The 26,708-nt window shown below is 47.7% G+C and overlaps 1 long non-coding RNA gene across 1 annotated transcript in view; it reads left to right on the plus strand.

Annotated features, from left to right (window-relative positions):
* Positions 1-26,708, plus strand: part of LOC116529120 — a 370,222-nt gene that overhangs the window by 119,233 nt on the left and 224,281 nt on the right. The window contains exon 5 of the long non-coding RNA XR_004259387.1: positions 2,675-2,851. This is a non-coding gene — a long non-coding RNA (uncharacterized LOC116529120). The remainder of the gene's footprint in view (positions 1-2,674; positions 2,852-26,708) is intronic.

Genomic DNA, 26,708 nt, shown 5'->3' on the forward strand with positions numbered 1-26,708 from the left:
ACGTGGCAGCGTGGTTTGCTGCCTTCCTCCCCATCACCTGTATCTGGCATTTCTCCCCATGTTATCCCTCCCCAACTCCCCGCCCCTCACTGTCCCTCCCCTATTTCTCCCCCACAGACCCCAGTGTGTGATACTCCCCTCCCTGTGTCCATGTGTTCTTAACAAAGGGTCATTTTTAAAGAGTGTATAATGGTTCATCAAGTTGACAAGTCATATTCTAAATCAGTTCTCTGTTGTTAAAAATTAAAGTGCCTAGTAGTTTGTCGTTACACGTCTAAGGGTGCCACGAGCATCCTCGTGCATATAACTCTTTCTTCTTGGAAAATCCTTTGGACAGATTCTCAGCAGAAGGATTATTGAGTCAAAGAGCACAATTTTACGGCTCTTGACACACATTGCCAAATTACTTTCAACTGGGGTTCTCGATGCTGCCTCCATCAACATGTGGATGTGCCAGTTTCACCACAACGTCATCAACATGGTGTGATTGGCCTCAAAAAAATTATCATTCGATGGGTGCAAAATGGTCTCTTGTTAGATTTCTATCTATTTTTTATCTTTAGTGAGGGAAGTTTTCTTTTTTCTGTCTGTGTGTTTACCAACTCTCTTAGGGAATGCTGACATTGGCTGCTCCCCCAGCCAACTTCTTTACTTTCCATGTGGACGCCGTCAAGTTGAGCCACTTGTGACGCAGCCTTAAAATGAGTGAGCTTCAGCATGAAGCCTTTGTGTGAAATTCGGCTTAGCACACTGGCCCCTGAGTTTGGAGGCTGGGATTGCAACACTCTGCTCTTCACGTCCTGGGGTTCTGCATGAAATCACTGAATGGCCTTGTGGTCTTTATGACTTCAAACTTAACAGTTGTCCCTCTAGATTTGTCTTCTGAGTTAGGCAGCGTTTTTCTTCAGAAAGCATGAGATTACAGCTCCTTCAACTATTTTTGGGTTTCCTAGCTTGAAAAACGAAGAGAAGAAAAAAGTCCCTGTGTTTTCGTGTTGTCTCTGTCTTTGTGAGGCTGTTGTGTTTCTAAATGGCTTTTTCTGGTTTTGTCTTGTGCTTCACTCACCACATCCTGTGGGGTTGGAGGCTTCTCTAGCTCTGTCTCTCTCTGCCCGTCTGACGTTGAGTCCCTGGAGCCCTCCCCAGCTCTTCAGCTGGGACCTTCCCCTGCAGGAAGGCTGAGGCTAGCAGGGAAAAGCCAGGATGGCTTTTAAAGATCCTTGCTGTCACTAAGGAAGAGTAGAACTTACAGGTTTGGGTTTCCAGAAATGCCTACATTCAACTAAAGGGAATAAAAGGATGGGAGTTAGAATTTCAACTTACATTTGCAGAGTCCCAGAGTTAAAAGAAACCTTGGAGGTCATCTCTTCCAACCCTTCTCCAGAGCAGATCTCCCTCTATAGCATTTCTGATGGTGAAATTGCCGTTACTTGCATCCCTCCCATGCTGGAGAATTCAAAAGTTTCTTGTTGAATAAAACCACCCTGTTACAGACTTAATTTTTTCTTAAAAAGGTTTCTATTTGAAAGGATCTGGGCAAAAGCAAGAGGAACTTGGTACAGCCTTATTACCTGTATTTTGCTGTGAACAGTGTATGCAGCATGCATTCAGTCTGGCTCTGCCTTGGGTAAGCTCCCTCAGCCTCATCTTGCCTGTCTGTTGCTCAAGGGCATTAGGTGGCTTTTCAGGATTAGTGACTACATGACAAACCCACTAGTACCCAGCACCAAGGAGGCTGGAGATGAGTGACTGTGATGAGGATGGATTTTTTTTTTTTTTTTTAATTTCTTTTTTTTTTTTTTTTTTTATAATTTTTTAAATTTATTTATTTTTATTGCATTTTAGGTTTTGGAGTACATGTGAAGAACATGGAAGATTGTTGCATATGTACACACGTGGCAGTGTGATTTGCTGCCTTCCTCCCCTTCACCTATATCTGGCATTTCTCCCCATGCTATCTCCCCCCAACTCCCCACCCCACTCTGTCCCTCCCCTATTTCACCCCAACAGGCCCCAGTGTCAATGAGTTCGTGTCCTTTGTAGGGACATGGATGAACCTGGAAACCATCATTCTCAGTAAACTGACACAAAAGCAGAAAATCAAACACCTCATGTTCTCACTCATAGGTGGGTGTTGAGCAGTGAGAACACATGGACACAGAGGATTAATTTTTTTTCTTTGATGCTGGAGTTTCCTTCCTTCGCCTGGGCTGATGCTTCAGTTGACATTTGACCTGTGGTCACTTAAGAGCATTTACACTTCTGAGAAGTCTTCTTCTTCTCTCCTTTTGCCTGGGGAGAAGTCACGTAACTGCTTGGGTAGGCCTACCTTTTAGGCAGATGGAGACTCATGCATTGTGACTTTGAGTAAGACCCTACGGTCTGCTGGGAGGTATGAATTCTTGACAAGGAAGGGACTGGTTCTTTTCCTTAGTTCCTTACCTCACTCAATTCTGGCGCTGGTTAATCTGAGGTTTTCTTTGATGCCTCTAGATTTCCTGGAGTGTCAGCCCTCTAGGGACCCCAGGGCCTAGTTCCCCTGTCCAGCCCAGCCCATCGCAGCTCTGAATGTGGGTCTGGTGAAGACTATCTCTTTTTAGGGAAGTCAGGGACTCACTCCTTTCTGCCTGGAATAAGACTCTCCACTTGACATCCCTTTGGTTCTTTTCACCAGTCTGTAGGTGTGAAGACTTCCATTTGGGATGCCAAGCCCCCATGTCCATAGTGTGAGAGTCCAGAGGATGAGACCTCAGATCACGAATCCAATAACCCTCGCCTTTAACTGCCTGTGTGGGAGATTCAGGGCCAGCAGCTGCCCTTTCCCTGCCTCTGACCTGGCGGCTGAGTTTAGGTGAGTTCCTTGCTTTCTGGAGGCTTTACCATTATTATTATTAAGAAACAAGAGGATGAATATTTGAAGTGCTTCTTCTGTCTTAAAGCCCTGAAATTCCACTGGCTTCTGAAATCTTCTATGCAAGCCCTATACCTATAACTGGTTAAAGGAAAGCTGCTTTGATCAAAATAGGGCTATAGTCCTTCTGCTGAAGCTTCCATCTCCATCAGGCTCCCAGGAGTCACCTTCAGGAGGCTCTCTTGACTTCCTAGGGATTTGTGGAGTATAGTTAGGAAGGGGGGCACTGGGACCTATGCTTATAATAACTACAGCACCTCCTTAGTGAGCACTAACCAGGTGTCAGGGGCTTTGCACGGGTCATGCTCAGTCCCGACAGACATTCTGGGGGGTCTGTATCTTTGTCCCCATATCGCAGATCAGGCCTGAGCCTCAGGGGAGTCCTCCTTGCTCTGCTACCTGAGATCACACGGGAAGGAAGTGGTGGAGCCTCAGTTCCAGCCCAGGTAGCTCAGCAGCAAGGCCTGTCTGCTTCAGCGCTGAGCATCACTGCTTCTTTGTGACTTGTGAACTTCAACCTGACACACAGCATCCCAGCCTGCCCTGGAGTTCAGTTCTTTGAGTTGTCATCCCCCTGCTACCTCTGACAGCCCCCGTATTTAGTGTTTTAGGTGCTCCCAGATCCATGACGTGTAATAATAGTCTAAAAGCATCAGTGTTTTCTAGATACAATGTACCACTTGGCAAATAGCCTCTGTGACACCACTGGTTTAAGGATTTTCCCTAGCAAACTTTATTATCCCTTTCTTATTGTGGCTTACTCTTGTTTGCACAAAGCCCAGGCTCTAATTTATTCTCCTTGTCATCAATCCTCCCATCTGTTTCTCCAGGAATCACCCTGAGAAATAAGGATGCTCCGTAGGTCTGGTGGGCACCTGAGTGAGGATGTCCCTCAAGGTCTGTATATTTCCTGCAGGGGAACGGAAGCTGGAGCCTGGGCTTCTCAAGTGTGGGTTCTGCCCCTGAAGCTGTTTTCTCAGAATGGAGGCTCCAGGTAGTTCCTAAGTCCCCATCTGCTGCAGGAGACACCTGAAGAAACTGTGGATAGTTCAAAGTTTGGATTATTTAAGAAATCTTAGCTGGGCTTGGTAGTTCACGCCTGTAATCCCAGCACTTTCAAAAGCCAAAGCGAGTAGATCACTTGAGGTCAGGAGTTTGAGTCCAGCCTGGCCAACATGGTGAAACCGCATCTCTACTAAAAGTACAAAAGCATTAGTCAGGCATGGTGGTACGTGCCTGTAATCCCAACTACTGGAGAGGCTGAGGCAGGAGAATCGCTTGGACCCAGGAAGTGGAGGCTGCAGTGAGCCGAGATCTTGTTACTGCGTTCCAGGCCTAGGCAGTGAAGCCAGACTCTGCTCCACCTCCCCCGCCACAAAAAAAGAAAAAGAAATCTTGTCTTAGTTCCAAGACTTGCATTACCAGCTGTCGCCCAATACCATGGTTCCATGAGCTTGAAGCCTTCTTACTACTGTAGAATGAAGTCTATAAACCGCAGTTGTAAGTTTGGTGCCTTCTGTTCAGCTGTTCGTCTTCACTGGTTGCAGGCATGTTCTCACCCACATCCGTAGTGATGCGTGTTAGGTGACAGCATGCCTCCCCATGCATTGCTGGGCTGTCCCAGTGACAGTGTTATATTTATCTAGCATCTGATGAGCAGAGCAGAGTCACGGCTTATGTGCCAACGTCTTGTTGCTCTTCTCTTCTCTTGCCAGCTTCCATGCCGTCACTTCTTTCAAGCTGCTGATCACGTTACCTCTTATTCAAAGTTCTCCATGAGGAGCTTACTTGTCTCTCCCCTTTTTTGTTTTAAGAGATAGTATCTCGCTCTGCCACCCAGGCTGGAGTGCAGTGGTGCCATCATAGTTTACTGCAGCCTTAAATTTCTGGGCTCAAGCAATCCTTCCACCTCAGCCTCCCTGAATAGCTGGGATTATAAGTACCGCCACATCTGGCTAATTACCTTTTTCTTTTGTTTGTAGAGGCAAGATCTCACTATGTTGCCCAGGCTGGTTTCAGATTCCTGGCTTCATGTGATGCTCCTGCTGTGGCCTCCCAATGCACATTCCTGAGCTACCACCTCCAGCCATAGTTGTCATCTTTTTGGTTTTTTTTTTTTTTTTTGAGTCGGAGTTTCGCTCTTGTTACCCAGGTTGGAGTGCAATGGCGCGATCTCGGCTCACTGCAACCTCCGCCTCCTGGGTTCAGGCAATTCTCCTGCCTCAGCCTCCTGAGTAGCTGGGATTACAGGCACGCACCACCATGCCCAGCTAATGTTTTGTATTTTTAGTAGAGACGGGGTTTCACCACGTTGACCAGGATGGTCTTGATCTCTTGACCTCGTGATCCACCCGCCTCGGCCTCCCAAAGTGCTGGCTGGGATCACAGGCTTGAGTCACCGCGCCTGGCCTGTGTTTTTTTTTTTGATTATTATTTTCAGATGGAGTCTCACTCTGTCTCCCAGTTTGGAGTGCAGAGGTGGCACAATTTCGGCTCACTACAACCTCTGCCTCCTGAGTTCTAGTGATTCTCCTGCCTCAGCCTCTTGAGTAGCTGGGATTACAGGCATGTACCACCATACCTGACTAATTTTTTGTATTTTTAGTAGAGATGGGATTTCACCATGTTGGCCAGGCTGGTCTCGAACTCATGAAAACAGGTGATCTGCCCACCATGGCTTCCAAAGTGCTGGGTTTACAGGTTTGGACCACCGCATCAGAACCATTATCATTTTGTTTTTTCAGGAACAAGGTTTTTGCTCTGTTGCCCCAGCTGGAGCACAGTGGCACAAACATAACTCAGCATATTCTTGAACTCCCAGACTCAATCTGTCTTGCTGATTTTTTTACATTTGTGTTTGTATGTGTAGCTCTCACTGTTTCCCAGGTTTATCTTAAACTCCTGGCCTCAAGTCATCCTCCCGCCTTGGCAATTGCCATTTTTATCATTATTGTTATTTGAACATTGTGATTAATACTTTACATAAATGACACAATTTAAGCAAATTTTTTTTTTTTTTTTTTTTTAAAGATGGGGTTTCACCATGTTGGTCAGGCTAGTCTTGAACTCCCGACTTCAGGTGATCTGCCCACCTTGGCCTCCAAAGTGCTTTTATTACAGATGTGAACCACCACGCCCGGCCAATTTAACCAATTTAACCTGTACCAAATAATCATCTTTCATTTATTGTCTACGCCTCCTTCCTCCCCACACTCCCACTGCATCCTCTGTTTCGACGGTGAGATTGGCACAGTACTTTACAGTTTACAAAGCATTTCCCCACCTATTGTCTCCTTCAGTCTTCACACGAGGTAGTGCCACTAAAGGCTGTCTGCTCACACCTGCAGCTTTTGGAGGTAGCTTGTCTTGGAACCCAGGTCTCTCTGACAGCTGTATGTGTGACTTCCTGCTTAATCAAACGTGTAAGTTCATCCATCTATTTGTCCATCTAGTCATCATGTAATTACCCAACAGAAGTTTTTATATTAGGTGGTGGGTGAACCAAGTTGAAGAAACGGGTCTCTAACTCAGTGAGCTGGGACTCATCCACACATTAAAACAACCACAGGTGTTTGCACACTGCTCACTACCCTTCCTCATTGATCACAGCCTTAAGCCCAGCATTTGCATCCTTGTCAGCAAGGCGTTCCCACAAACTAGCTCCCATCTTCCACGACACGTGTGCCCCCGGTCCTAAACCCTCATCTTGGTGGCACAAGGCCTGAGCATCTGTCATATGAACCTTCTTGATGATGCAGGCTGGGCTCTCTAGGAAACAGATGCTAAGATGTAGATTAGTGAGTAGGATATTTGTTATGGGATTCCTTCAGGAGCAACAGCTGTGAAACGGAAGGGGCAGAAGCCATGGTTGGACAGAGAGAGAAATGGAGCTGTAACAATGTCCCAACAGTTGTGTGTGTTGCAGATGTGTGGATGAGTCCCAACTCATTGAGTTAGTGACCGATTTTCTTCAACTTGGTTCTCCCAGCACCTAATATAAAAACTTCTGTTGAGTGATTAGATGGTGACTAGATGGACAAATAGATGGGTGAACTTACACATTTGGTAGAGGAAGGAAGTCACATATACAGCTTCTAGAAGATTTGCAATGCCAGGGGAGCCTGGGAGCTGGTCTGATCCTTCAGAATTGTCCTGAATGGAGGTGAGGATTGATCAGTCATTTTATGTGCCCCCATAAGGTATGCCTAATCTTGAACTGCCAAGGAAGTCCCCTGAGAGGGCTGAGAGCTGATGGTCATCTGCCAACCCTTTAGTAACTGCTTTAGAAGAAGCCTGGATGGAGAAACATCTGCTTTTTTTGTTGTGGTGGTGGTGGTGGCTTGTTTTTAGAGAAAGGATCTTCCTCTGTCACCCAGGTTGGAGTGTATTGGCACGATCATAGCTCACTACAGCCTCGACCTCCTGGGCTCAAGTGATCCTTCCACCTCAGCCTCCCAAGTCATTAGACCTTCAGGTCCATACCACAACATCCGGCTAATTTTTAAAGTATTTTTGTAGAGATGGGGTCTCACTGTGTTGCCCGGGCTGGTCTTGAACTCCTGGCATCGAGTAATCCTCCTTCCTCAGCCTCCTGAAGCACTGGGATTACAGGTGTGAGCCATGATGCCTGGCCAAATATCTGTTTTGTTTACCATTTTATCCCCACTATCTAGCACAGAAAAGGCACCCAGTATTTTGGGGAATGAAATTACCTAAGCTTTATGGAAGCACTGTGAGTATTTCATTCAGCAAACATTTACTATTTCAGAAATGGTGTCTTACTCTCCTGTGACACGCCAGGCACCGTTACCCCTCCTACGGAGGTTACAGTCTAGGGGATTTGGGCTGGGTGGTGGCTCAACACTGACTTCCTGGAAGAGGCAACCTTCATACATTGGGTGTGACTTCCTGGACAATGGGCTCTGGGCCAGCTTCAGGCTCACTGTTTCCTGGGTTCCCTAGAAGGGTACCGAGCTGGAAAGTTCAATGGATATGGGATGTTTTCTCAGGGCGGGGACTCTCTGTTGCAGCGCATCTCTCAGTGCACCTGTCCACCGTGGGAAATTCCCTGCTTCACTTACCTTCATTGACGTTTGCACTCCCAGGAGCCTGGAACTTCCCCTGGCGCCCCATTGGCTTGGTGACTTTACGTCATTACATCATCTGAGTAATTGAAGAATGGAGGAACCATTCTTTTGAGCTAAGTGGAAAAATATATTTTCTCCTCTGTGAGTCACCAAAAACTACAGCTTCTTTTTTTTTTTGTTTGAGACAGAGTCTCGCTCTGTTGCCCAGGCTATAGTGTAGTGGTGCAATCTTGGTTCACTGCAACCTCTACTTCCTGGGTGCAGGTGATTCTCTTGCTTCAATCTCTTGAGTAGCTGGGATTACAGGCATCCACCATCACACCTGGCTCATTTTTGTATTTATAGTAGAGACGGGGTTTCACCGTGTTGGCTAGGTTGGTCTTGAACTGCTGACCTCAAGTGATTCCCTGCCTTTGTCTCCCAAAGTGCTGGGATTACAGATGTGTGCTACTGCACCCAGCCTTACAGCCCAGCTTGTACACAGTAACTTAGCTTCTGTGTGTGTGTATATGTGTGCGTGCGTGTGTGTGTGTGTGTGTGTGTATGTGTGTGTGTAAATGAACTATTATATTTCAGGAAGTTCTGAGCAGGGAGGATGAGATGGAATCAGTGAATTTTAGATCTCCTAGAGAACTAGAGATTGCTTGGTCCACCTGCTTCCTCTGCAAGAGGGCCCTGGTGGAGAAGGGTCTGGCCAAGATTACCCAGATGGCTTGGAGAGCATGCAGGGCATGTGACCATGTGCAAAGCATTGGCTGGTGGAGTTTGACACTTTTTTCCCGGCCCATTGACCTCCTAACAGGGCAGCAGGAAGATGCTGCACAGCCTGGCGTGTGGTGGGTGGTGGTTATCTGCACAAGTCACCCAAATGATCAGAAAGGCTTTTACGGAAAGCAATGGCTTTGATGTTGTGGGTGACAAGACCCAGGCGTGCTGGCAGGAAGGGAGGTTTTTGGGGTTAGAGAAATGAAAACTATTTACCTTTGGGGCTGACTTAATAACTTACCCCTGAAGTGGGAGGATGTTTTTGAGGGAAAGTTGAATGTAAGTGTAATACAAAAAGGAAAGTTTGAGGTAGAAGATTAGGAGGGGAGATACTTCTGATGGCTCAGGGAAAACCTCCCGGTGACATTGAACTTCCAGACGCCTCCTTCCTCCCCACGCCCCCACTGCATCCTCTGTTTTGACGGTGAGATTGGCACAGCACTTTACAGTTTACAAAGCATTTCCCCACCTATTGTCTCCTGCAGTCCTCACACGAGTAGTGCTGCTGGAGGCTGTCTGCTCACACCTGCCGCTTTTGAAGGGAGCTTGGCGTGGAACCCAGGTCTCTCTGACTCTAACGCCTTTTTACATGGGACAGTGGTGATCCTCACACTCCCTGCGAGGGTGAAGTATAGACTTTAGAAGCCCAGCGTTTGGCGCTAGACTTCTTTCCCTCACCTACCAGCCTTCTCCTTCTGCAGAAGTCTTGGGTGTCTTTTGTGACCATTCTGTGACCTGGCTCCCTGAGATGTAAGATGCCGATTATATGAGGACCTGCCCACCTCATGGGGTTGCTGTCGGGATGACAACACCTTCACAGTTCCTGGTACCTATTGGAGTTGGATAACTTTCTTAGGATGATTTGAGGCTGGCTTTCCTACTTTGGTTAAACAGCTGCTCTAGAGTTTCAGGAACATAAGGACTGGCCTTTTGGTGATCAAATCTAAATCCCCCCCCCCCCAGTTTGATCAGCGATGCTGCTGACTGTAAGTCTTGAATCATTCTAGTTTCTTCACCCGCTGAAAACAGGAGGATGTGTAGCATAGCAAGCAACAGCCGTGTTTGAGGGACTCAGAATTAAGTGGCATGAAATTACGGCTTCACACTCAGGGCAGGCTCACAAGTAACTTTGTTGATTTTTTTCCTTTTGTATTAAAAAACAAAATGACTGGGTGCAGTGGCTCATGCCTGTGATCTCAGCACTGTGGGAGACAGGACAGGAAGCATGGCTTGAGCTCAAGAGTTCCAGACCAGCCTGGGCAACATAGTGAGACTCTAAATCAATCAATCAATCAATCAATCGAATCAATTTAAAAAAAGAACTAAGAAAAACAAAACCACAACTTTTTGAATAACTAAAGCATTTACAAGGCACAGAATCCAAAAGGAATACGAAGTTTTCCAATGAAGACTGCTACCCGTCATGTCCCTGGACCCCTGTTTCTCCTTCCTGGGACACAATTGTTGCAGGATATTTGGTCCTTCTTCCTGAGAGAGTCTGTGCATTATTGAAAGGATTGTGTCCGCGAGTACATTTACTAATGAGTGTTGGGCCCCTGCTGTGTGCAGTGCTGGGGGCAGTGTGGTGGGTGTACACAGGGCGGGGAGATGTGGGTGTAGGCTCCCCTGAAGTTTGCAGCTGTATTAAGGTCTGAGCGTCATAGTGCATGGGACCTCGGCTTCAGAGGAAAGGCTGATCTTGGTGCTTGCTGCTGCTTGACTTGGAGTACCTGCCTCCCTCCGGCCTCCTATTGAGGCAGCCTGGGGTCAAATCCCAGCTCACCTATGCACCAGGATGCTGGATGGCCAGGATGCAGCCTAATTGTCTCCTGTTGGCCCTCCCAGCCTGGCCCTGGGTCATATGAACAGCAGTAGCCATCTATTTTTCTTCCTTTTTCTTGGACGGAGGCGGTGGCTCAAATAAAATTTCAGTCTTATCCTTTGTAGTTTTCTACATAATTAATCCTAACATTTGTAGATAAGGTAACATAGTTTTTTTTGTTTGTTTTGTTTTGTTTTTTGACATGGAGTTTTGCTCTGTCTCTCAGCCTGGAGTACAGTGGCGCGGCCTCGGCTCACTGCAACCTCCGCCTTCCTGATCAAAGTGATTCTCCTGCCTCAGCCTCCTGAGTAGCTGGGATTACAGGCACACGTCATCACACTGGCTAATTTTTGTATTTTTAGTAGAGACAGGGTTTCACTATGTTGGTCAGGCTGGTCTTGAACTCCTGACCTCGTGGTCCACTCGCCTTGGCCTCCCAGAGTGCTGGGATGGCAGGCATGAGTCACCACGCCCAGCCTTGACATAGGTCTTTTGAGAAAGGTTTTGATTTCGTGCTTGCATGGACGGTTAATACTCCAGGCTCTTCAGAGTGGTTCTCATCCTCTTCTTCTGTAGCTTGTGGTTTCCATTTATTTTAGTATAATTTCAAACTAGCAGAAAAAATTATGAAGATATGAGCAACTACTGCACACCCAGATCATCATACTAACTCACTCTCCACCCCGACACCAAATATGTTATTTTTTTCTGACCCATTTGAGTAAGTTGTAGACATGCCCTTTCATCCCTATTCAGTGTGTGCTTCCTAAGAATAAGAACATTCTTTACATAATGAGTGTGTCATTATCAAACTCAGGAAATTTCGCATTGCTGCAATTGTATTATCTAATCCTCAGGCCTCACACAATTTGATCAGTTGTCCCAATAATGCCTTTTTGACTACTTTTTTTCCCGCCAATTTTGGGTTATTATTGCATTTAGTATCTGTGTCTCATGTTTTTCAGTCATACTTGACTTGGACTTTTTTTTTTTTTTCTTTTTAATATACAGAGTCTTGCTCTGTGGCCCAGGCTGGAGTGCAGTGGCATGATCTCAAGTCACTGCAACCTCTGCCTCCCGGGTTCAAGCGATTCTCCTGCCTCAGCCTCTCCAGTAGCTGGGGTTACAGGCATGCATCACCATGCCTGGCTAATTTTTGCATTTTTAGTAGAGATGCGGTTTTACCATGTTGGCCAGGCTGGCCTTGAACTCCTGACCTCAAGTGATCCGCCCGCTTTGGCTCTTGAATGTGCTGAGATTACAGGTGTGAGCCACCACCCCCGGCCAACTTTGACATTTTTGAAGAGTCCAGGGAAGGTGTTTTGTAGAAACGCTCCTCAGTTTGGGTTGGCACTGTTATTTTTGAAAGCTCATACCGTATGACTTGCTTTAATCCTGTAATCCTCAACGGTCCCCTATGGCTGGGGGTCACATCCACGTTTCTGTAGATATGAAAACCGAGGCATCAAGAAGTAAAGTGATTTGTTTGTGGTCACATTCTCAACCAGTGGCAACGATAGGATTCACGTCCCGACTCTTTGCCCTGAAACCTAATTCGCCTACCAGGCAGTAGGGATAAGGACAGCAATTTGACCCTGAGAATAACGAAGTGTTTATAAGGCACCCACTCGGAGCCAGAGGTTGTGTTAAGCTTTCTGCAGACACTGCAGGGCAATACACCCATCCACCCCACCCAGTCCACGAGTAGCTGGGTTTTTGTTGTTGTTGTTTTGAGACAGAGCTTTGCTCTGCTGCCAGGCTGGAGTACTGTGGCACACTCTCAGCTCACTGCAGCCTCCGCCTCTCAGGTTCAAGTGATTCTTCTGCCTTGGCCTCCCAGGCAGCTGGGATTACAGGTGTGCACCACCATGCCCAGCTAATTTTTGTATTTTTAGTGGAGATGGGATCTCACCGCATTGACCAGCCTGGTTTTGAACTTCTGGCCTTAAATGATCCACCTGCCTCAGCTTCCCAAAGTTCTGGGATTACAGGTGTGAGCCACCGTGCCCAGCCGCCGAGTAGCTGTTTTATTTATTTATTTATTTTTTAAATCCTTGATTTATAGATGAAGACCAGAGAGGTTATGTTGACTTCTCACATTGAGATGGCTTCTAACTGGTGGGGACCGGCTCAGAGCTGGGCAGGCTATGCCTGTTCCCCTCATTCTCGGCCTGCTGGATTTGATGGAATCTAGCGCGCATGGGAGCCAGGCTCTGCTGACCCTGTGAGAAGTACGGCAGGGTCTGTTTCTGTGTCTCTTTCTGGGCCTTCTCCAGAGGGAAAGAACATATCCCAAAGCTGGAGCTTGCACTCAGGAGCTTCCCGGGGGAAACAGCCCCACTCTCTGCCACCCACAGTTCCGGCAGGTGCCTAGTGTACCTCTGTGATCGATTTGCAGTTCGTGTTTTGATGATTTCCACATCATGAACCCAAGTGCCATTGCTCATTTCAAAGCTTGCTCACTCTCTCCTGCAAGTGGCCAAGGGCTCCTACCCTAGCCCTTGGTGGCTGCTCCGGGCTGCCATCTGCCCACCCAATTGGCCCCATGGCCTGGGCCACCTTCTGGTGGCATCTAAGGCTGGCAGCTGTGCAGGACGAGCCACCTTGCTGGTGGCAGAGCTAGTGATTAGTCAGTGCTGTGTGTTATACCCTGGGTCTTCCCATCTTTCCAGGGACCTGCCCTATATGTGGGACTGCCTCTCCTTGTTCAGGTTACCTAGCTCCTGTGCAATTCACCTTCTGGTGGGAGAAAGAACATAAGACGGCCCTGCCTCTCAGCCTGTGGAGAGGCGTGGATGATCTGAATCTGTGGCATGCTTGATAGCTTGCAGGCAGAGAGGAGAGCAGATGCTAACACAGAGCGCACCTCTGCCCCGAACCTCCTGGGAGCCTCCAGGGGTCTGGGTCTGCCTGTCCTTGGTAGTCAGGCTTCTCAGATATCAAAGCACAGCATTGGGCCCCAGCAGGACCTTCTGTGGTCCCAGGCGCCATCAAGGAAGTGTTGTCAGTGCCCTTAGAAAGCCCTGCGCTTTGGGAGGCTGAGATGGACAGATCACCTGAGGTCGGGAGTTCGAGACCAGCCTGATCAACATGGAGAAACCCCATCTCTACTAAAAATATAAAATTAGCCAGACATGGTGGCACATGGCTGTAATTCCAGCTACTCGGGAGGCTGAGGCAGGAGATTCACTTGAAGCCGGGAGGCGGAGGTTATGGTGAGCCGAGATCGAGCGAGCCATTGTACTGCAGCCTGGGCAAAAAGAGCAAAACTCCATCTCTGAACAAAAAAAAAGGGAAAGAAAGCCCATGGCTTGCTTGGTCACATCGGGTGCAGGTACCTCAGTCACCCACACAGCAGGTGGATATCCCATCCTTGAGGACTCTGTGTCAAGTGGGAGGGTAGCCAGAGGGTCTGGGGGCAGCCACCTGACCCTTCAGTCCCAGGCCCCAGCATCTCCTATCAGACCTCCCTCTTCATCCCTGCTGCTCTCACCAATTATTGGCATGAGCAATAACTGAGCAAGTTATCTCCTCTTGGCCTGTCACCCTGTGGATGGGAAGTGTCCCCGCTGCTAGGCAGGTTCAGTGTTTTGAGGTGGGGCTGTGACCTTCCTGCTTCGCACTGGGCTCTAAACATCGTGGCCTGCCCAGGATTCTTGGCGGCTCCTGGGAGAAGCTTAAACATTTTAATTTCTTTAATTTCCATGGAACATTTCTTTGTGTGTGTGGTTAAAAACATTAATTGAAAACATTAATCAGTTTGGCTGTCTTGGAAAGAGATTCTATTTTTCTTCAGGAGTCAACGTGCTAAGTTATTGCAGCCCCTGCCCCCCCCGCCCCCCCACCTCCCCCGCCCCTTAAAAGGAGGAGGGGACGTATGTATCTTGCAAACTAGCACTTCAGCCCTGTATTGGTGGATTTGTCGCTTGGCGTCAGGCAGCCTCCTTAGCCCTCTGATCTTCAGTTTCCACATCTGTAAAATGGAAAGGAAGGTTGTGTCTGTCTCCTGACCTCCTGGGAACTCTCTGTGTGTTCAGTAGGGTCCCAGGAGGGCGATCCTTAGTGAAATGTCCTCTACAGAATTTGCTAGTAAAGGTGCTATTGTAATGAGGTGGGTTTCCCTGATACCTTAGAATTAGCTGATTTCCCTGGTAGTTTACAGAGTGCCTCTTTCATGCACTGTCTCATTTAATCATGGCAGCGCGCTTGGCAGGCAGGTAGTGTTCGAATCTACTCTTTTTCACAGATGAGTGCATGAAGAAGCGGGGGTCACAGCCAGGCCTGGAGCTGAGAACCTTTGACTGAAGCCCCAGGCTTTGGCTCAATCTCATTGCCTTCATTTGTTCCCTTGGCCCCACATGCTGAGCCTCTACGCTAAGTCACTGTGGTGAGACAGAAAGAGGGGAGACCTTTTTCATTTCCTCTTGGGAGGAGAGGGAGAGGTTAAGTCTCTAGCATTTGCCTATGTGGTGGTAGTAAGACCTGACATTTCTATGGGCTTATAATATCCTGGGACAAGCGCTGAACTCTGCAAAGATTCTCACTTAACACTGGGAACAAGCTTTGAAAACGAGAAACTGAGGCCCAGAGAGCTCATGTTTGAGTACTTGCTCAGGGTCCTAAGAAGCCTCTTTAAGTGATACAACTGGGACGCCAACCCAGGAAGTCTGCGACGAGCCCACCGCCGACCAGGAGGCTGTGCCTCTGCCCTTTTTGGGTAATGAAGCAAATGCATTTTGACAATAAGGCTAAAAGTGCTTTCCCGGTCACGGTGCCTGAGGAGTGTGGGAGGCTGCTCGCTGGGGAGCCCAGAGGCGCTGAGGGCAGCATCTTTCTGCGTGCCTTGCTAGTCAAGGGGACTTTTCTGAGCGAGGGGGAATTCACCCCGTGCTGCTGGGAACCGGACTCTGAGTGCGGGATGCGTTAAGCCAGCACTTCATGGGAGGAGGCGAGGACTCCGAGGCTTGCAGGTCTGTCAGTGACACCAGCACGAGGGCCGCAGAGAAGACAATCATGGCCAAGTTGTTTCTCGGGGAGAGATGAGGAAATCAACGTGGGGAATACAGGCCACCTGCCCGCTCTTCTTACTTGTGGGCAAGGATGTTTTACTAGCTAGTCCCAGAGCTGAGGGCAAATCCCCCTTCAGAACTTTTCAAGATTCTTTATTCTGAGTTTGTGTTGACAGGTTTCTCCTTATTCATGATTTGCTGCCAATGAGGATGAGGGGGTGAAGAGTCTGGAAAGGGAAAAGGGCACCTTGTTGTAAATGTACGAATGGGGTTTTCTGTGGGGGTCACACCGGAGCATCATCGTTCTTTGGAGGAAAGGGCAGTGCCTGGACTCCCAGGCTAAGCACCAGGCACTGCTTCAGGGTAGCGTAGAAGGATGACTCCTGGGCCTCATTCTCCACATTGTCCCACCCCTTTTGATCACCTCATCTAGCCATCTTGATCAGTATTTAGCCATCTTGATGATCCCTTCAGATACGAGTCTCTGATGGAGGCAACATTTTTTTGTTTCCTGAATAATGCATGATGTCCACTGAAGACATGTTACCCGATGACAGTGTTGGGCTCGGATAAAACTTACAACAGTGTTAATCTGATGCAGCATCCATGGCTCACGTGATCTCCACTGCGTATGAAATGGGCCGGGCACCCAGGGACAGATCATTCTCAGAATGGAGTTGCTGAGTATGTTTCCTGTTCCTCTCTACCTAGTATTCTTGGAAGATGGTGAATGAAAATGCTCTAGTAGAGAAGGGAAGCATGATTAATGGATGGGGCTTGTGAGTCAGAAAGACCCAACCATCACTTCTGCCTCTGCTGCCTGTGTAACTTCAGAAACGGGGGATATCAAAACCAACCTCAGAGGATTAAATGGTTTAATGTCCATCAAATGCCTGACACAGTGCTTGGCACATGCGCATTGCTTGTGAAATGTCTTCTCTTCTGCTTCTCATTCAGCATATAGTAAAGATGCAGTCCTTATCTTTTAAATGAATGAAACATCTCCTTACCAAATCTATTCAAGGTAAACATTGATACTAATATGGATCCTTTTTTGTGTGTCTTTCTGGAATCCTGTTACACCTGAGATTTAGGCACTTTAAAAAAATTATTATATTTTAAGTTCTGGGGTACATGTGCAGCAGTGCAGGTTTGTTACATAGGTATACACATGCCGTGGTGGTTTGCTGCACCCATCACCTTGTCATCTACTGTAGATATTTCTTTTAAAACTATCCCTCCTCTAGCCCCCCAAACCCCTGCTATCCCTCCCCAATCCCCCCACACCCTGCTATTCCTCCCCTAGCCCCCCAACCCCTGACAAGCCCCAGTGTATGATGTTCCTCTCCCTGTGTCCATGTGTTCTCATGTTCAACACTCACTTATGAGTGAGAACATGCAGTGTTTGGTTTTCTGTTCTTGTGTCAGTTTGCCGAGAATGATGGTTTCCAGTTTCATCCATGTCCCTGCAAAGAACATGAACTCATCATTTTTTATGGCTGCATAGTATTCCACGACGTATATGTACCGCATTTTCTTTATCCAGTCTATCATTGATGGGTATTTGGGTTGATTCCAAGTCTTTGCTATTGTGAACAGTGCCACAATAAACATATGTGTGCATGTGTCTTATTTAGGCACTTTCAGTCTGAAAAAATACATATCCCTTCAGCACTCTGGATGGACTTGAGAGCTGTCCTTCCCTAAACTAAAGCTGGAGTATTTTGAGATTCGATAATTAAGGTAAGGGACTTTATCCTCCTGATCCTTGTGAAACCAAAAATAGCTTCTGGAGTTGAAGGTCTCTTGCAGCACAACGTGGGTTGTGGTTCTTGACCTCTCAGCATGTCTTCTTGGACTGCTCCAAAGCACTTGGGAAGCTGGTTCCCCATAACCTCACCCCAATCTGGTTCTCAGAGTCTAGTCTACCTATTCACTGTGCCTCGGAAGCTCTCCCTCTGTCCCTAGTGGAGGGAGGAGCCCACCATCTCTTAGTGAATACCCCACTTGTAGCAGAAGGTGCAGGATGCTCCAGCTGTCTTTCTAAAACATGTAGAGACAGCCTTGTGGGGAGGAGGAAAGGCTTGGGTGAAGTTTACATAGTCAGATCGAAATACCATTGGGGCATCCAGAACATTAACTCTTCCTCCTTTCCCAGCCCAATCTACTTCCTCCTTTCACCTCCTTGAATTCCATGGTCCTTCTACATGAAGGCTGAGGGTGCAGGGGGTAAAGGGTTAGAAGGTAAGACTGAGGGCTTCAAGCAGACTTGGGTTTTCTTGGTTTTGCTACTTGCCTCACTTTGGACAAATCACTCAGCCTCTCAAAGCCTTAGTCTCCTCATTTGTAAAGTAGCGTAGGTATTAGTGCCTACTTCCTGAAGATATTGTGTGTGTTAATGAGGTAGTAGAGATAAACAGCTTAGCATGCTGCCTTGCACGGAGGAAGAAACACTCCAAAATGGAAGAGTTTCTTCAAATTATTCATCAGTTTTGCCATTTAGGGTTCCTTGCATGTACCACGCTATTTCGAAGTCTTTCATTTGCTGTCCCTGCTGCCTTTCACCTACCACCAAGTCAGCCTGGGAAGAGGCTGGGAATCACCTTCCAGCTGTGCCGAGCCCCTCACCCAAAGCAGAGTTGATTACTCCCTCCACTGGACTGCAGCGGGCGAGTGAAGACATGGCTCCATTATACCACGGCTGCTGCACTGGGTTGAAATTACCTTTACCCCTCCCCCTACCCGTTTCCATTATTGCTGGTGAAATTGCTTAGAGCAAGGTCTGCCTCACACATCCCAAGATCTGGCATCGTGCCTGGCCCAGGGCGAAAGAACAAACAAACGAGTAATCGAAAAGGAGAGAGAAAACGTGATAGAGACATAACCAAAAGAAGAAAGTTTTTAAAGCTTCAGAGGAAAGCATGAGGTCAGTCGCCATTTTTTTTTTTGAAGTAAGATGTTGGAAAGAATAAAGGACATGATGAACAGGAAACTAACATGATTCCTACCACGAATTTGAAAGCTGTGCAAGGGTGGAAAGGTGGGTGAGAAGGTGCGGACTGGTGAGAAGACAGAGAAGTCAGAACTGAGAGGGTCGCAGAGAATTGCGCTCCCGTTGCGCTGTATCTGTCATCTTTTGTATTGTGCCTGAAATTTCCCAAAGTGCATTTGCATTTCAAATCTGCTGTGATAGTCAGCATTCCTGCGGCATGCAGAGGTGAAGAGCATGAGGCCTTGCCCTTCAGTCAAGGTGGAGAGAGTGGCACACATAGGATACTCCATACTCCCAGGGGTACGTAAGGATGGTGTTGGGGACTGTCTCTATGCAGGGAGGCTTCCTGGAGCGGTGCTGCCTCTTGTGGCTCTTGAAAGATGCTCGTGAATACAGCATACTGGGAGCCGAGCTGCTATTTAGCGATTAAAATCTTTTCCATCTTTTAGAGCTCAGCACCTTTGTGCATTTGTATTTCCCATTCATTTTCGTTTCATTGTTGAATTTCTCATTTCTGCTACTGCAATGCCTACGGCTGACAGACCTTCCTTGGGAGCCCAGCGTACCTCTTTTTGACCCTCAAGGACAGTCATTGAATTATGTCCTGGTAGCCCTTGCTCCTGATGCAGGTGACTGGCTTAGGGGGCAGGAGAGCGTGCAGGGGCAGCAGCCTTTTCAGCTGATCCCCGTGCCCTGTTGCACCTGGAGGGCTGGAGCAAGCGATTCCCATATTGGAGAAAAGGGCTGATGGGACCTCAGCCACCCGAGCAGAGAGTCTGAAAGCCAGAGGCTTGACAGGTCTGTCTCGGGGTGGGGTGATGAAGAGACATTTCCCTAAAATTCAGCTGCTGGGAGCAGGAAGACACCAAGGACAAGTGTTGGGATTCCAAGGCCTGCAGTCCTGAGACAGGGCTGTTCTGTGACAGAAGAAAGGCTCAGGCGTTTGCGTCTGTGTGTGGTTCTGCTCCCTAAAGGCACTTCTCACACTGGGAGCCTGCCTGCCTTCGCCTACCTAGAAATCAGCGTGGCTGGGACACACGCCAATAGGAGAGCATCCTCACCTTTCCCACCCATGCATCGGGACTGTTGCCTGCCATGCAGCAAAGGTGACTCCGTGAACATGGAGTCGGACACTTAGGGTCTACCCCAGGCTCCACCCCCTACTGCCCATGTGACTCTGGGCAAGGCTTTCATGCTTTTCAAACTTCTTTCTACAAAACAAACAAACAAAACCAAAAAAAATTGTTTCTTGCCAGGCACAATGGCTCACACCTGTAATCCCAGCTCTTTGAGGGATTGAAGTGGGGAGATCATTTGAGGCCAGGGGTTCAGGACCAGCTACTAAAAATACAAAAATTATCTGGGCAGAGTGGCACGTACCTATAATCCCAGGGACGACTTGGGATGCTGAGGCACAAGAGGTCACTTGAAACCGGGCGGCAGAGTTGCAGTTAGCCAAGATCATACCACTGCACTCCAGCCTCGGTGACAGAGCGAGACTCTGTCTCAAGACACACAAACATTTTTTTTTCTTTTAAAAGACAAGGTCTTGGCTATGTTGCCCAGCCTGGCCTCCAATTCCTGGGCTTAAGCGATCCTCCCACCTCAGCCTCCTGAGTAGCTGGTACTATAGGCACACACCATACACCCAGGCAGACTTTAGTTTCCTCAGCCGCATCATGGAGCAGAAGCCACTTGGTCTGGTTCTGAGGATGCCGGAATGTTGCCCAAGAAAATGGGCAATGAAAGGGAGCCTGCTTCTTGCTACTTCCAGCTCTGACCTGTCTAGCTCCTGACCCTCTCAGTTCATTCTCGCTCAACTCTGGCCCCCTCCCTGGATGTACAGACTGGATGGGCTTCTTCCCCATCGACCTTCGCCTTGCTCTTTTAGATTCCTCTCCTGGCCTTGCGTCCTCCTGCTGTCATCTGCTGGCTCCCTGCCTGTTACGGCCACAGTGGCAGTGCTGGCCCCCTGACCTTTGGTGAGATAGAATCAGCAGGCTCCTGCTTCCCCATCAGGGGATACAAGCCAGCACTAGTCTTTAGCCACAAGGTATATGTGTAAAGATTGCTTCCTGCCCTTGATGTCCACAGGATTTAAAGAACCCCCGGCCCACTTGGAACTCTGCTTTTGAAACAGAGACATCTTCTCAAAACACCTCTGGTAGTGGCCCATTTCTCTATTACTGTTTCTTGTGGTTTCGTATTGAGGTTTTTGGTGCATTGCAATTGCCCTGCAGTTTATTTTTAGTAGTAAAGACAGAGTTCAATTAATGTCAAAACATGAGGGCAATTGCACAGGAAGGATTAGTATGTCTAGGGGAAAATGTGCTTAATTTTATTTCTTCTGATAACATCTTTCACTGATCACATACCGTCACACCCACAGACATGGAGCTTCCTCCGTGATGCCTACAATGGGCAAGGCCCAGGTGGGGAACCGTGGCTGCGCCAGCCCCTGAAAACGAAAGATTTTCTGAGTCTTTTTCAGTCCAGCTCGCCTAGCAGCTGGCCACATGGGTGACCACCCACTGCAGCTGTCACTATGGGTGATGATTATCACTGTGGTTTGAGGAAGGGCCGGGCTTTGGAAAGGTCAATTCTGATCATCTCCGCGAGGGGATTTATTCTGTCTCCAGAAGCAGCGTTCCGATTTCCTGAACAGCAGCTCTCCTCCCCTGGATTGCAGGGCCTGGGTCTTGTTCTCTGTCTGCTTCCAGCTTTTGGCATTTTGACAGCACAGAGGACATGCATGCTTGGAGGATGTTTTCTTGGGTTGACTGAATTCAGGACACTGACTTGGGGCTGGATTGGTAAAGTGATGAAGGAAGTACCCCCCCTTCAGAAGCTCCCCAGTCTGCCTCGAGAAACAAAGCCAGCCCTGTCCTCTGCCTAGGACTTTACCATTTATAAAGTGATTTCTCATCCTTTCTCCTTTCTTTTATTGCACTAATATCGAAGGAGAACCTGCAGTGTGCCGCTCTGCAGGGTGCCTGAAATAAAGGAACAGAGCCACTGTGCTTGCTCTGAAGGAAATCACAGGGAGTGAAGCCAGCTTCATGGATCCCAGAATTTCACAGATGAACGGACTTGAGGCTGGGAGCAATTGCATCGCTCGAGATCTCCCCTGCTTGTGGATGGTGGCTCTCAAGTCAGAACATGAGTCTTCTGAATCCCTTAAACCTGCCACGTGTCCACCTGTTCTCCCAGCACGTCCCCCGCACTCTCGCACTGCTCCTCACCCCTTCTCCATCACCGTTGTTCTCTGCCCACTCCCGGCCCCCTCTTTCAGTTCTGTTTCTTCTGAAGATGCGGATCTTTCTCTCTAGAGCGCCTTTTGTAGGAAGGGATCCGATGATAGGGAGCGGTGTTTGGGGATCTCACCTGGGAACATGGTTTGTTCAGCTTTTCCTGGGCGCAGAGCCCTGGGTCTCACTGAACCCACCTCCCTGGCACCTTGTGTGGTGACTGGCAGGAGGTAGCCACTCCCTCCTGTCCTCTCTGCCCTTGTCCACTTTCCTGCTATGAGTCAGGTGCTGAGATAGGCTCTGAGGAGCCAACAGAGTGGACAAAACAGATCTCTGTCCTTCTTTAAAGTTTTCAAAATATACTGTTGTATTAGTCAGGGTTTTCCAGAGAAACGGGACCAATAGGAGATGAAGATAGATGCATATTTATGTCTATATCGATATCTACCTTGATGTTTATGTCTATATCTAGGAGATTTATTTATGATAAGGTATTGACTCATGCAGTTGTGGAGCTAAGAGGTCCTGCGATTTGCCACCTGCCTGCTGGAGAGCTAGGACAGCTGCTGTTGTCGCAGGAAGGGAAAGGGCTGGAGAGCCCCGAGTGTAGATTCCAGTCTGGATCTGAAGGCCTGAGAACCAGGAATGCCAAGGGCAGGAGAAGATTAATGTCCCAGAACAAGTGATCAGGTAGAGATGAAATTCAACCTTCCTGCGCCTTTAGGTTTTATTCAGGCCCTCAGTGGGCTGAATGGGCTCACTCTACATTGGAGAGGACCATCTCCTTTACTCTCTCAGGCTCCTGGTTCAAGTGATAGTCTCATCTGGACACACTCAGACATGCCGTTTAGCCAGCCCTCTGGGTACCCTGTGGCCCTGTTAAGTTGACACATAAAATTAACCATCGCCCTGCAGAGACACAGTCTATGCAAACACCCATATTTACTGGGTAGCATGCAGCTCCGCCCACCAGCCTTGTTCAATTGCCTTGGCCCACAGCTGCCCTTTGAGTACTGAGCCCAGCTGACCCCTTTGACCCTTCACAGCCCCGTCTTTAAAACAAGGATCCAGAATCAAGTGACTGTAAGTGTCACGCTTGTCCTGTTCTGTCTGTGTCCTGACTTTGAGGGTTTGTCTAAGCTGAGCCCAATTGACTGTTGTCATTCTTTGTTTCTTCCTTGCTCAGACATCAGTTAGGTACTTATTTAATACTCCTGGGTTCACAGCACCCAGTTCCTGGCACTAGAGACAGCCCTTGACTCCTGGTTTCCTCTTTGCAACCTATTCGACCTCTTTCCTTTTAAGATACACTCACGTGGTGGCGCGTGCCTGTAACCCCAGCTACTCAGGAGGCTGAGGCAGGAGAATTGCCTGAACCCAGGAGGCGGAGGTTGCGGTGAGCCGAGATCGCGCCATTGCACTCCAGCCTGGGTAACAAGAGTGAAACCCTGTCTCAAAAAAAAAAAAAAAAAAGATACGCTCACCACGTTACAGGAATGTATCCATTTCTTTGTTCATTTCCTTAATTGTGGGTTATATCAGTCCATTCATCAGTTTTCCTCCTGAAATATGCTAAGCATTGAGAATGATGATAGACACTATTAAGCACTAGTAAAGTACTGTCCTTATAGCAGTAGCAGTGTTTGTGGTGATAGCCGTGTTAGTACTGGCGGTAGTCATGATGGCTATGAAGAGACCACTTGTAATCTACCAGTAATCATGGTAAAAATAGTAAGAGCTCAGGTGTCTTATTCATGATGTTCCAAGCACTTTACATTATATTATCTCATTTACTCTTCACAACCTGTGAGGAAATGGAGATGATTATGTAATATACAAGTTTGCAAATGAAGGAATCTTCCCACGGAACGTGTGTGAAGCACATACTGGTGCTCTGGGCTTTTGCATAATTTCAAAAAAAATTTTTTTTAAACTTAAGGCTAATGTTTAGAAGCTTTTACTAATGAGAGGGCCATTTGCTAAATGGGTGTAAGTGCTACACATTTGGGCATCTCCATCCCAACATGCCTCTCATCGCCATTCCCTGAAAGCAGACACCTCTTCTTCCCTCCCTCAAGGACCTCTGAGCTTGCCCTCCGAGTCCTCTCCCGCCCTCACCCTTCCCCTTTCTATTCCTCTTGGGATCCAGGTTTATTTCAGGAGCTTGGAAAAGCTCCTGATCCTGCAGGTTTTCTTCTAGATTTGTAAGGAAGCAAATAAGAGAACCCCTACCCAGCATCCAGAACTCTTTCTCTCCCTCCTTCCCAGGTAGAGCCCGGGTTTCAGAAACCCTGCACTGCATGAACCCTCGGCCTGAGTTGCTGTGAGTCATAATGGCTCTGCTGGTAATTTGTGTCCTTCTGTTTGGAACTGCTTCCTTTTCAGTTTTGTCGCCCTTCCAGAACTGGTTGCAATGGGGGCATGCTCATTGTGGGATAGAGGGTATCCCGAATCCTGCGGATTTTTTTTTTTCCCTCCAAAAATAAAACCTTGAAATTAGGACCTTGGCCTGACCATGCACTGCATGACAACATTGAGCCTCAAGGACTCATATGGGCATCTTTTTGCTTTTGCAGAGCATGGGTACCCTGGCTTCAAGCTCACAAGAAATCAACTCAGGACCTTAAACAATGTTGGGTTAAAGAAAAGTTTCATAAAGACAGAATCAAGAAAAAAAAAAAGAGAAGCCAATCTAAGTGCCATCCTTCCTGAGTTGTGTCTTATCTGAGTCTTCAGCCCCGCCCTCTGCTGCTGTGGGAGGAAATGGGACAGTGACTGGCCATGGGACGGTGTTGAGGGCGTGAGGGTTAGTGGTGGTAGGGAGGTCGCGCTTCTGTGAAGTTGGAAAGGAGACCTGAGCCTGGCTCTCTGCTTTTCGGCTTGCCAGCGCTGTGGCTGGGAAGAAGGCTCTTGGCCCTAGTGAGCCTCGGTTCCCTCTGCAGAGTGGGCTGTTCTGAGGACTGGCTGACATTGCTGTCTGTCACCCTTCCAGGGCTCTGAGGATTTTAGCTCTACCCCTGGGCGCTGAACTGAAACATTCATTGGCCATTTGCTTCCGGTCTTTGGATCCGATTTTCCTCAAGTGCAGTTGAAAGCAGCGGGCTGGATGGCCACCATAGTCCCTCCCAGCTTCGACATTACACGTGTATGCCAATTCAGTTTCTAGGTTGGTAACATTGTTCAGACTTTAATGGGAGCGGTGTAAGATAGTCACAGCGGGGAGCAAAAATGGAAGGAGATTTTCCAGGTGTCAGGATGTTTTACCTGTAGCCCTTCTGTTTCCATACGCTTGTGCACATCCTCCAGACACTTTTAAAGAATAATCTCTATTTTCAGAAGAGTTTTAGATTTACAGAGAATTGTGAAAATGGTCCAAAAAAGTCCCATATACCCGATCCCAGTTTTCCCTGTTGCTAGCACTTTGCATTAATATGGCACGTTTGCCACAATTAATGGACCAATACTGATGCATATTATTTATAGAAGTTCAAATATTATTTTAGTTCTTACCGAATGTCCTTATTCTGTTTCAGGATCCCATCTGGGATCCCACATCACCTTCAGCGATCATGTCTCCTTAGGCCCTCATGGGCTACGTCGCTTTTCTCTGACTCTCATGGTTTTTGATGACCTTGACAGTTCTGCGTTTTGATGACCAGGTTTGACTGGCCAGATATTTTGTAGAACGCACCTCCATCAGGGTTGTCTGATTCTTCTTCTTATCGCTGGATTGAGATTAGGGAGGAAGACCACGGAGGTGAAGTTCTGCTTTTATCAAATCAAGGGTAGGCACCATCAGCATGACCTGTCCCTGATGGTGACTTTGACCACCTGGCTGCAGCAGTGCTTGTCAGGTTTGTCCACCTTAACAGGTTTGTCCTCCTTCCCTCCTTCTTTGTTCTTTTTTTAACTCCCTTTTGATATTAGACTCTTTAGAAGAAAGTCACTGTGCGTAACCATCCTCTAAGGAGAGGGGATTCTGGCTCTTCCTTCTCCATGGCTAAAGGATCTATGTGAACTGTTTAGACTTTTTCTGCCTGGGAGGTTTAACTCCTCTCTCCTATTTATTTATTTATATAGCAGTACGGACTTGCAGGTATTTATTTTATAAGTTTTAATTTCTTTGGGTTATGATCCAGTATGACTTTATTTTGTTGCTCATGATTTTTCTTCCTTGGCTATTAGGAACACTTCAGTTACTTCCTGTATCCATTTGATATACTTCCTCATTGTGCGTGTTTCCCCCATCCCTCCCTCCCTCCCTCTCTCTCTTCCACTCTTTTTCTTTCTCTCTTTCTCTCTCTCTTTCTCTTTGTTTGTTCCTTCCTTCCTTTCTTTTTCTTTTCTTTTCTTTCTTTCTCTTTCTTTCTTTCTTTCCTTCTTTCTTTCCTTCTTTCTTTCTTTCTTTGTCTCTCTCTCTTTCTTTTTCTTTCTTTTTCTCCCTCCCTTCCTCACTTCCCCTTTCCTCGATCTCTCTTTCTTTCTTTTTCTTTTCCTCACTCCCTCCCTTCCTCACTTCCCTTTTTCCTTCCTCCCTTCCTTCCTTCCTTCCTTCCTTCCTTCCTTCCTTCCTTCCTTCCTTCCTTCCTTCCTTCCTTCTTTCCTTCCTTCCTTCTCTCCCTCCCTCCCTCCCTCCCTCCCTCCCTCCCTCCTTCCCTCCTTCCCTCCTTCTCTCCTTCCCTCCTTCCTTCCTTCCTTCTTTCCTTCCCTCCCTCCCTCCCTCCCTCCCTCCTTCCCTCCTTCCCTCCTTCCTTCCCTCCTTCCTTTCTTCTCTCTCTATCTCTTTTTGGTACATCCATACTTTCTGGCACTCTAAGATGCTTCGGGCTCATCTTGTATATTTCCAGCCCCAGTTATAGAATCAGTCATTTCTC

The sequence above is a fragment of the Sapajus apella genome, unplaced genomic scaffold, assembly GCF_009761245.1.
Source record: "Sapajus apella isolate SASKATOON/1434 unplaced genomic scaffold, GSC_monkey_1.0 scaffold3, whole genome shotgun sequence".
NCBI classification, from domain to species: domain Eukaryota; kingdom Metazoa; phylum Chordata; class Mammalia; order Primates; family Cebidae; genus Sapajus; species Sapajus apella.